The sequence below is a fragment of the Zootoca vivipara genome, chromosome 3 (genome assembly GCF_963506605.1).
Source record: "Zootoca vivipara chromosome 3, rZooViv1.1, whole genome shotgun sequence".
NCBI lineage: Eukaryota > Metazoa > Chordata > Lepidosauria > Squamata > Lacertidae > Zootoca > Zootoca vivipara.
In genome coordinates, this window is record NC_083278.1 from 114,646,257 (window position 1) to 114,653,271 (window position 7,015).

At 46.7% G+C, this 7,015-nt stretch overlaps 1 long non-coding RNA gene across 1 annotated transcript; it reads right to left on the reverse strand.

Annotated features, from left to right (window-relative positions):
• Window positions 1–1,770: 1,770 nt before the first annotated feature.
• On the reverse strand, window positions 1,771–6,687 carry LOC118082894 (uncharacterized). The gene is made up of 3 exons (XR_004692313.2): window positions 6,597–6,687; window positions 3,611–3,697; window positions 1,771–2,130 (listed from the first exon to the last, which is right to left on the reverse strand). It is a non-coding gene; the product is annotated as an uncharacterized LOC118082894 (long non-coding RNA).
• Window positions 6,688–7,015: the final 328 nt, after the last annotated feature.

Here is a 7,015-nt window from a genome sequence, read left to right on the forward strand (position 1 = left end):
CCTGGATAGCTCAGTTGGTTAGAGTGTGGTGCTGATAATGGTAAGGTTGTAGGTTCGATCCCCTTATGGGACAACTGCATTTTCGTGCATTGGAGGGCATTGGGCTAGATGGTGCTCAGGGTCCATTTCAACTCTACAATTCTATGATTCTATCTTTAAAAAGAAGGGTGGGCTAGGATGCTGGAAAAGGGTCTGGAAAAGACGTGAGCTGCCCTACTATGTAGTGAAGGTGCTACCTTAGGCTGCGGATATAGGGCACCACCAGGCCTCTGCCAAGGGTGCTCAATGAAACAGAGGGCCCACTAACAAAAGCTTTTCCTGACCAACTCTTCTCTTCACCATTGAAGTTGGCTGGTTCACATTTTCTCCCCCTGCCCAGGGCAACTTTGGTGGTGAGAAGGCAGTGAAGTAGGTGTGAGTTCCTGCTTGCTCGTCATCTCTCTGCTTGCAATGCAAGCAATGATAATAATAATAATAATAATAATTTATTATTTATACCCTGCCCATTTGGCTGGGTTTCCCCAGCCACTCTGGGCAGCTTCCAACAGAAAAATGAAATAAAATAATCTATTAAACATTAAAAGCCTCCCTAAACAGGGCTGCCTTCAGAGGTCTTCTAAAAATCTGGTAGCTGTTTTTCTCTTTGACATCTGATGGGAGGGCATTCCACAGGGCGGGCGCCACCACCGAGAAGGCCCTCTGCCTAGTTCCCTGCAACTTGGCATCTCGCAACGAGGGAACCGCCAGAAGGCCCTCGGCACTGGACCTCAGTGTCCGGGCAGAACGATGGGGGTGGAGACCCTCCTTCAGGTATACTGGACTGAGGCATTTAGGGCTGATGAAAAAGAGGAGGAGAAGTATGGTGTTGAGGAGCTAAACACACAGAGGGGGGGGCATGAAAAGCTTGCTGGAACTAAATTAGAGCACAGATACATCTACCTCAGTAGTTTTCAACAGAGTCTTTCCTCAACCCTACCTGGAGATGCTGGAGTTTGAACTTGCTACAAAGCAAGTTCTTCCCCCCATGGGAAGAGGGGGGCATGAGGGTAACTTTCCCAAGGACTCTCCAAAATCTGGAGTTGGCACTGGGTGGCATTCATAGCAGCAGAGAGGGAGACCAGGAGATGGAAAGGAAGATCATCTACTTTCCTTTTTACCCAGGCTGGTGCAAAAGAACTTCCCAGTAAATTAAGCCCCATGTGTGAATTAGTGGAATCAGCATGTGCCATTGGGGTTTGCATCCTCATGTATCAAAGCACCCTGGTCTGCAAAGGACACGGACAACCTTGGGATGGTTCCACAGAGAATTCTTGGAAGTCTATACCAAGATGTACTGAACTAAGCATTCAGCAGGGACACGGGTGGCGCTGTGGTCTAAACCACTGAGCCTCTTGGGCTTGCTGATTGGAAGGTCGGTGGTTTGAATCCCCGGGGTGGAGTGAGCTCCTGTTGCTCTGTCCCAGCTCCTGCCAACCTAGCAGTTCAAAAGCATGCGAGCACAAGTAGATAAATAGGTACCACTGTGGTGGGAAGGTAAACGGTGTTTCCGTGCACTACGGTTTCCGTCACGGTGTTCAATTGCACCAGAAGTGGTTTGGTAATGCTGGCCACATGACCCGAAAAGCTGTCTGTGGACAAGCGCCAGCTCCTGACTCAGCCTGAAAGCGAGATGAGCACTGCAACCCGATCGTCACCTTTGACTGGACTTAACTGTCCAGAGGTACTTTACCTTTACCTTTAAGCATTCAGCATCCCAACAAATTTGCCCCTCCTTCCACAGGGGAACTTTATTTGCCAAGCATAGATACATGAAAATATGACTGAAACAAAATCTTAGATGAGGCCTGAACAATCAATGCTGGTTGTTCCCAAGTGCTGTTTCAGAATGGAAAGGAAGGCCTTGCTGACAGAAGTCATTGCAGCTGAGCTTCCAGCAGCCGACTCGAAGAACAGGTGAGATGGGTGAGGATGCGCATGAAGGCTATTGAGCTACCTTGGAGCAGCAGACTCTTTTGAAATGGCAGGGCACATCCAGGAATAGACCCGAATGGCAGGTCTGATTGACTGGGTGAATGCAGTACCCTCCCATGGAGGAGCAAGTAAGAAGCGTGGCTTCTGCAGGGCTGTCTTCTGTAGAAACAACAACAGAAGGTTTAGAATCACAGAGCTGGAAGTAACCTCAAAGACCAACTAGTTCAGTCTTCATCAACCTGGTGTCTTCCATGTATTTGGGGTCTGCAACTCCCATCATCCCCAGCCAATCCTCTGGGTGGGGCCAATGGTAGCTGGAGTCCAAAACACTTTAAGGGCACCAAGTGGGCAAAGGCTGATCTGATTTTTGGAGGACATCAAAAAATGAAGCACCCCTGATAAAGTCCAGCCTCTGCTAAAAAAGGAGTGTGAGCAACCTTCTGAGGCCCTCTGCCCCACCATTCAACAGCTCATACCATCAGGAAGTTCTTCCTCGTACTTAGTCTACTTTCCCTTTTTGCCATTTGAACCACCCTTTGGTTGAGATTCTAACATGTGGAGTAGTTTTCCCCAACCTGATGGCCCTCTATATTTTTTGGACAGCATCTCAACCACCGACCTTGGGTGAGGCTGCAGCAACCTTGAGAACCCTTGGCAGCCCACTTCATTTTAGACTTAAACCATCTGCCCCAGAAGATCAATGCTAGTGTTTTCTTTTTGCCTAACTCAGTCTGGTCCACTACCAGTGACTGATATTGGCGGATGCTGGGGTATCTCTGGAAGCATAATTTGACCAGAAAAGGAGAACATCTGTAAATGTTGGTGAACTTTTAATGACTACAACTTTGGTGAACTTTTAATGACTACAACTTTCACCTTCCCTGGCAATCTATCTATAAAACACACAGAGACTGTGGCCAATTATTTCATGATTTTTGCTATTATTCTTTTTAATCTTTCTTGGAAATTTTCCAATAACACATATGGCAAGCCTTACCTTCTGTGGTGGTCATGGGGGACTTAGAAACATATACTAAGAATCCATAAGTATGTGTTTTAGAACAGCAAAAATGAACCTATATATTTAACTCAGTATATAAGAACAAATAAATAATTTATTCCCCTGATATATTTTTTTAACACAAATCTAAGCCGACTGACTGTTCTATGCTATTGCAATTTTGTAGCTTCCCCTGTTTATTATGTTTCATTTTTGCATGTACAGTCATACCTCGTGTTGCATTAGGTTCATGTTGTGTCCTTTTGGCTTCTGAATGCGGCAAACCCGGAAGTTTATACTTCCGGGTTTCGCCGCGTGGGTGCACAGAAGCATTCTGCATGCTTCGCACATGCGCAGAAGTGCTCTATTGCACCATGCACATGCACAGAAGCGGCCTATAGTTACGGACTTTTTGGGGTGCAAATTGCACCCCGGAACGGATCGAGTTCATAACTATAGAGGTACCACTGTATGCTTTAACTGTTGCTGCAAACAACCCTGGGAATAGGGTTAGAGGATGGAATAAAAACAAATATTAGAGCTGTGCTCCAGATCCAGCTGGATCCTGGATCCCAAGCCAAATCAGAACATGAACATGGGGGGTGGGGTAGGGCGTGCGCATGTTCCGTCATCACTCACCTTGAACAGTCCATAATAATAGTAAGATGGCAGCAGAGAGGCAATGAAGGATCTTCATGACTGAAGTTCAGCTGGAATCTCAGTAACCTTAGAAAGAAGACACACTAAGATGAAAGCAGACCGGATAAGAAATTTATGCACTTATTAAGCCAGGGGGTGCCAGCGTAGTGCCCATGTACCTCCTATGGTGCCCACAAAGGCACCCAGGAAATATCCCCTCAACAATCTCCCTGAAACACAAGATGCTCTTACTGTCCAGTCTCTGTTTCTGATGGCTTAGACCGCCCCCCCCTACGTTGACTACACCCCTTTAAAGATGCCTTTATTTTACTGAATGCCAGGACTGGACACCCACCCTACCATCGGTTCTGAACACAGGAGAAGAACTTGTCTCTGCGAGCCAACACAGAGGTGGATAATGAAGTATAAACACCAACAATTGCGAGCGCTCCAATTGGAGTATAGCCTTTACCAAAGGCATCATGGACTTGGAAGAAACTCAAACTCAGGACAAAAGGGAGAAACGTGCTAAGAGGAAGGCACATTTGGCAAACCCTCACCATGATCAACTCCTGCCCCCACTGTGGAAGGATGTGTGGGTCCAGAATTGGCCTCCACAGTCACTGTTAAGACCGTGTTCATGGAAAGCCACTTCCGCCTTAAGGAGGAGGTGGGGTTTCGGGACTCATGACTTCTCCATGTGGGGGTGGACAGTCCTGGGCGATTGGGGGGTTCCCGGCTGCGTCACTGCCCAGGCAACCAATCGGGTCACTTGGGAGGCGTGGCCTGCTCGGTTTAAGCAGGACGCAGGCAGGAGCTCTCCCCTTTTCGCGCTTCCAGCTGCTCTGGTTTTCCCACCCTCCCGCCCTTTAGGTTCTCATCTCTCTTGACCTTGCTATGGACTTTGGTTGGTCGCCGTTGAGGGGCCTGGTAGGACTTTTTCCACTTGTCAAATTGGCACCAGCCATTTGGTTTTCGCCTACCTCATAGCAAATAGTCACAACTTGGTGACTTGGTTTGGCGGTTAAGCATTGGGAAATTGCTGCAAAAGAGAGAAGGGGAGGTAGCGCCATCGCCTCCCACACACATTGAAGGGTATTCCGTTAAAGGATTCTGGGGGCATTGCCCTGTTCGAAGCCTGGGGAGGCTAGGGCCTAAGGCAAGACCCCTATCGGTGGCCCCGGGAGAACTCCTAGTTGATGTGCATCAGCAGGACTCCCCCTACTGGTGGTTAACCCTTCCCAAACAGTGGTTAGATATAGTTGGTTAGGACCAATGCCTAAGCCAATACCACTCACAAACTGTAACCAATAAAGTTGTGGCCTTTTTTAGCCCATTAACTGGTGTCAAGTGTCTTTATTCAACTTGGGGGGGGGCTGTTCGGGATCTCGCCACGCAAGGCAATCTTACTCAGCTACAAGTGATCACCAAAGAAGAAAGATAATGAAAGTACTCTTCCCGCCATGGCAGATAGGGAGGGGGTGCCTTCACCATTTGGTGACCCTGCCTCTTTCCCTGCACCGTCAAGATGTGGCGACCTTTATGCCACGCCCCTGCGGCAGCCATTTTGTGGCTGGTGCCCGCACCAAATGTGCCCAAAAGGTTTGCTTGACCCCTCTCCTAGTCTAACCAGCTCACCACACTGGGCCTCACCCATGGATCCTTTTGTGATGACAGTAGCAGTGTAAATACTGGAGCTTGCTCAGAATTCCAAGGAGGAACAGGTTTGTCAGTTGGTTGGAATGCAGTTACAGGGGCCTGAGAGAGGAAGAACTGTGTGTGTGTGTGTGTGTGTGTGTGTGTGTGTGTGTTACACAGTGCAATTCTATATCTGCCTCCTCGGAAAGACTGCTATATGCATGGAAACATATAGAAGAATGGCTGATTAAATAATTGGCTCTGGCTGAGATGGTGAAGTTAACATGTTTAACGACGGAAAAATAATTGCTGACGTTTGCTAAGGATGGGAAATTTCTTTTGGACTTTGTGTGTGAAAGACAAAATGGGCTTATAATATTATATGTAGCCGCAGGACAGAAAGCCAGAAGTCCCTTTACCTTTTTCTTTATTTTGGTAGTTCTTCCTCTCTTTCCCTTTTCTCTCCATTTCTCTTTTTCTTAGGTCTCTCCTTTTATGGTCTTCTTTCTTTTACTTCATTCTGACTTTGTTTTTGTTTGTTTTTAAGACTAAGTAGCTGTCTTATATTAGTATATTATTTTAAGGTAAAGGTAAAAAGGTAATGGGGCCCTCATCTCACTTTCGGGCCAAGGGAGCCGGCATTTGTCCACAGACAGTTTTCCAGGTCATGTGGCCAGACGAAACCGCTACTGGCACACAGAGGACCATGACACATAGCTGCCAAGTTTTCCCTTTTCTCGCGAGGAAGCCTATTCAGCATAATGGAAAATCCCTTTAAAAAAGGGATAACTTGGCAGCTATGCCATGACAAGTGCTTTGTGATGGGTATGTATTTCTGTATATCTATGAATAAGTATCTCTCACACACAAACACACATCTGCCTCCTCAGAAGTAAATATCATTGGGCTCAGTGGGTTTTACTCCCAGGTCATTGCGTATAGAATTGCATTCATAATGCTCAACCTCTCTGTCTCTCTTTTTAAGTGAATGAAGTTCATGTCTCAACAGAAGCCAAGTGTTCACGTGATTTATGGGCTGGCTCACACTCACACATGCACCAGACATTGGGCCTCAACACCTGATGATGCTTTTCATTACACTCGTAATTTTCACATTGCTTCACATGGGTCCCAAAATAGCAGTCACATGCAACGATACGCAGACCCTGACCCACAAAAGCTGCATGGTCTTTTTGAGTTTAGCCTTTGAAAACAAAAGGAAATCTAGAACAATCCAGTTGCTTCCCCCCCCCCCCCCGGACACTATTGTGCCCAGCCAGTTCCTCCATAATAAGCACACAGAGAAAAACACACTTTGACAAGAAAATGAAAGAAAAACCCCTTTTACCTTTGTGGTGGGGAAGAGGGATGTTGGTTGCAGGGAGGTCTTGCAGGGAGCCTCTCTGCCTATCTGACTCTGAGCTGAAAATGACTGTCATCCGGAAGCTCAGAGCTGTAGTTTCCTGCCAGGCTCACGGGGACTGTAGTTTTCTCAACTTCCTGATTCGAATGCCAAAGAAAAGTACATTCTGCAATATGCCTCTGAGTATCTGTTTCTGGGAATTGCGAATGGAGAGAGGGCTATTGTGACTGTTAGATTGATGTCCAAATATAGGATAGGGGACACTTGGCTTGACAGAAGACCATGTGAAAGGGATATAGAGTTTTTAGTAGACCACAGGTCTGGAATAAGTCAACAGTGTGATGTAACAGCAAAAATAAAAACTAAATAAAATTAATGCAGTTCTAGGATGTATCAACATTAGA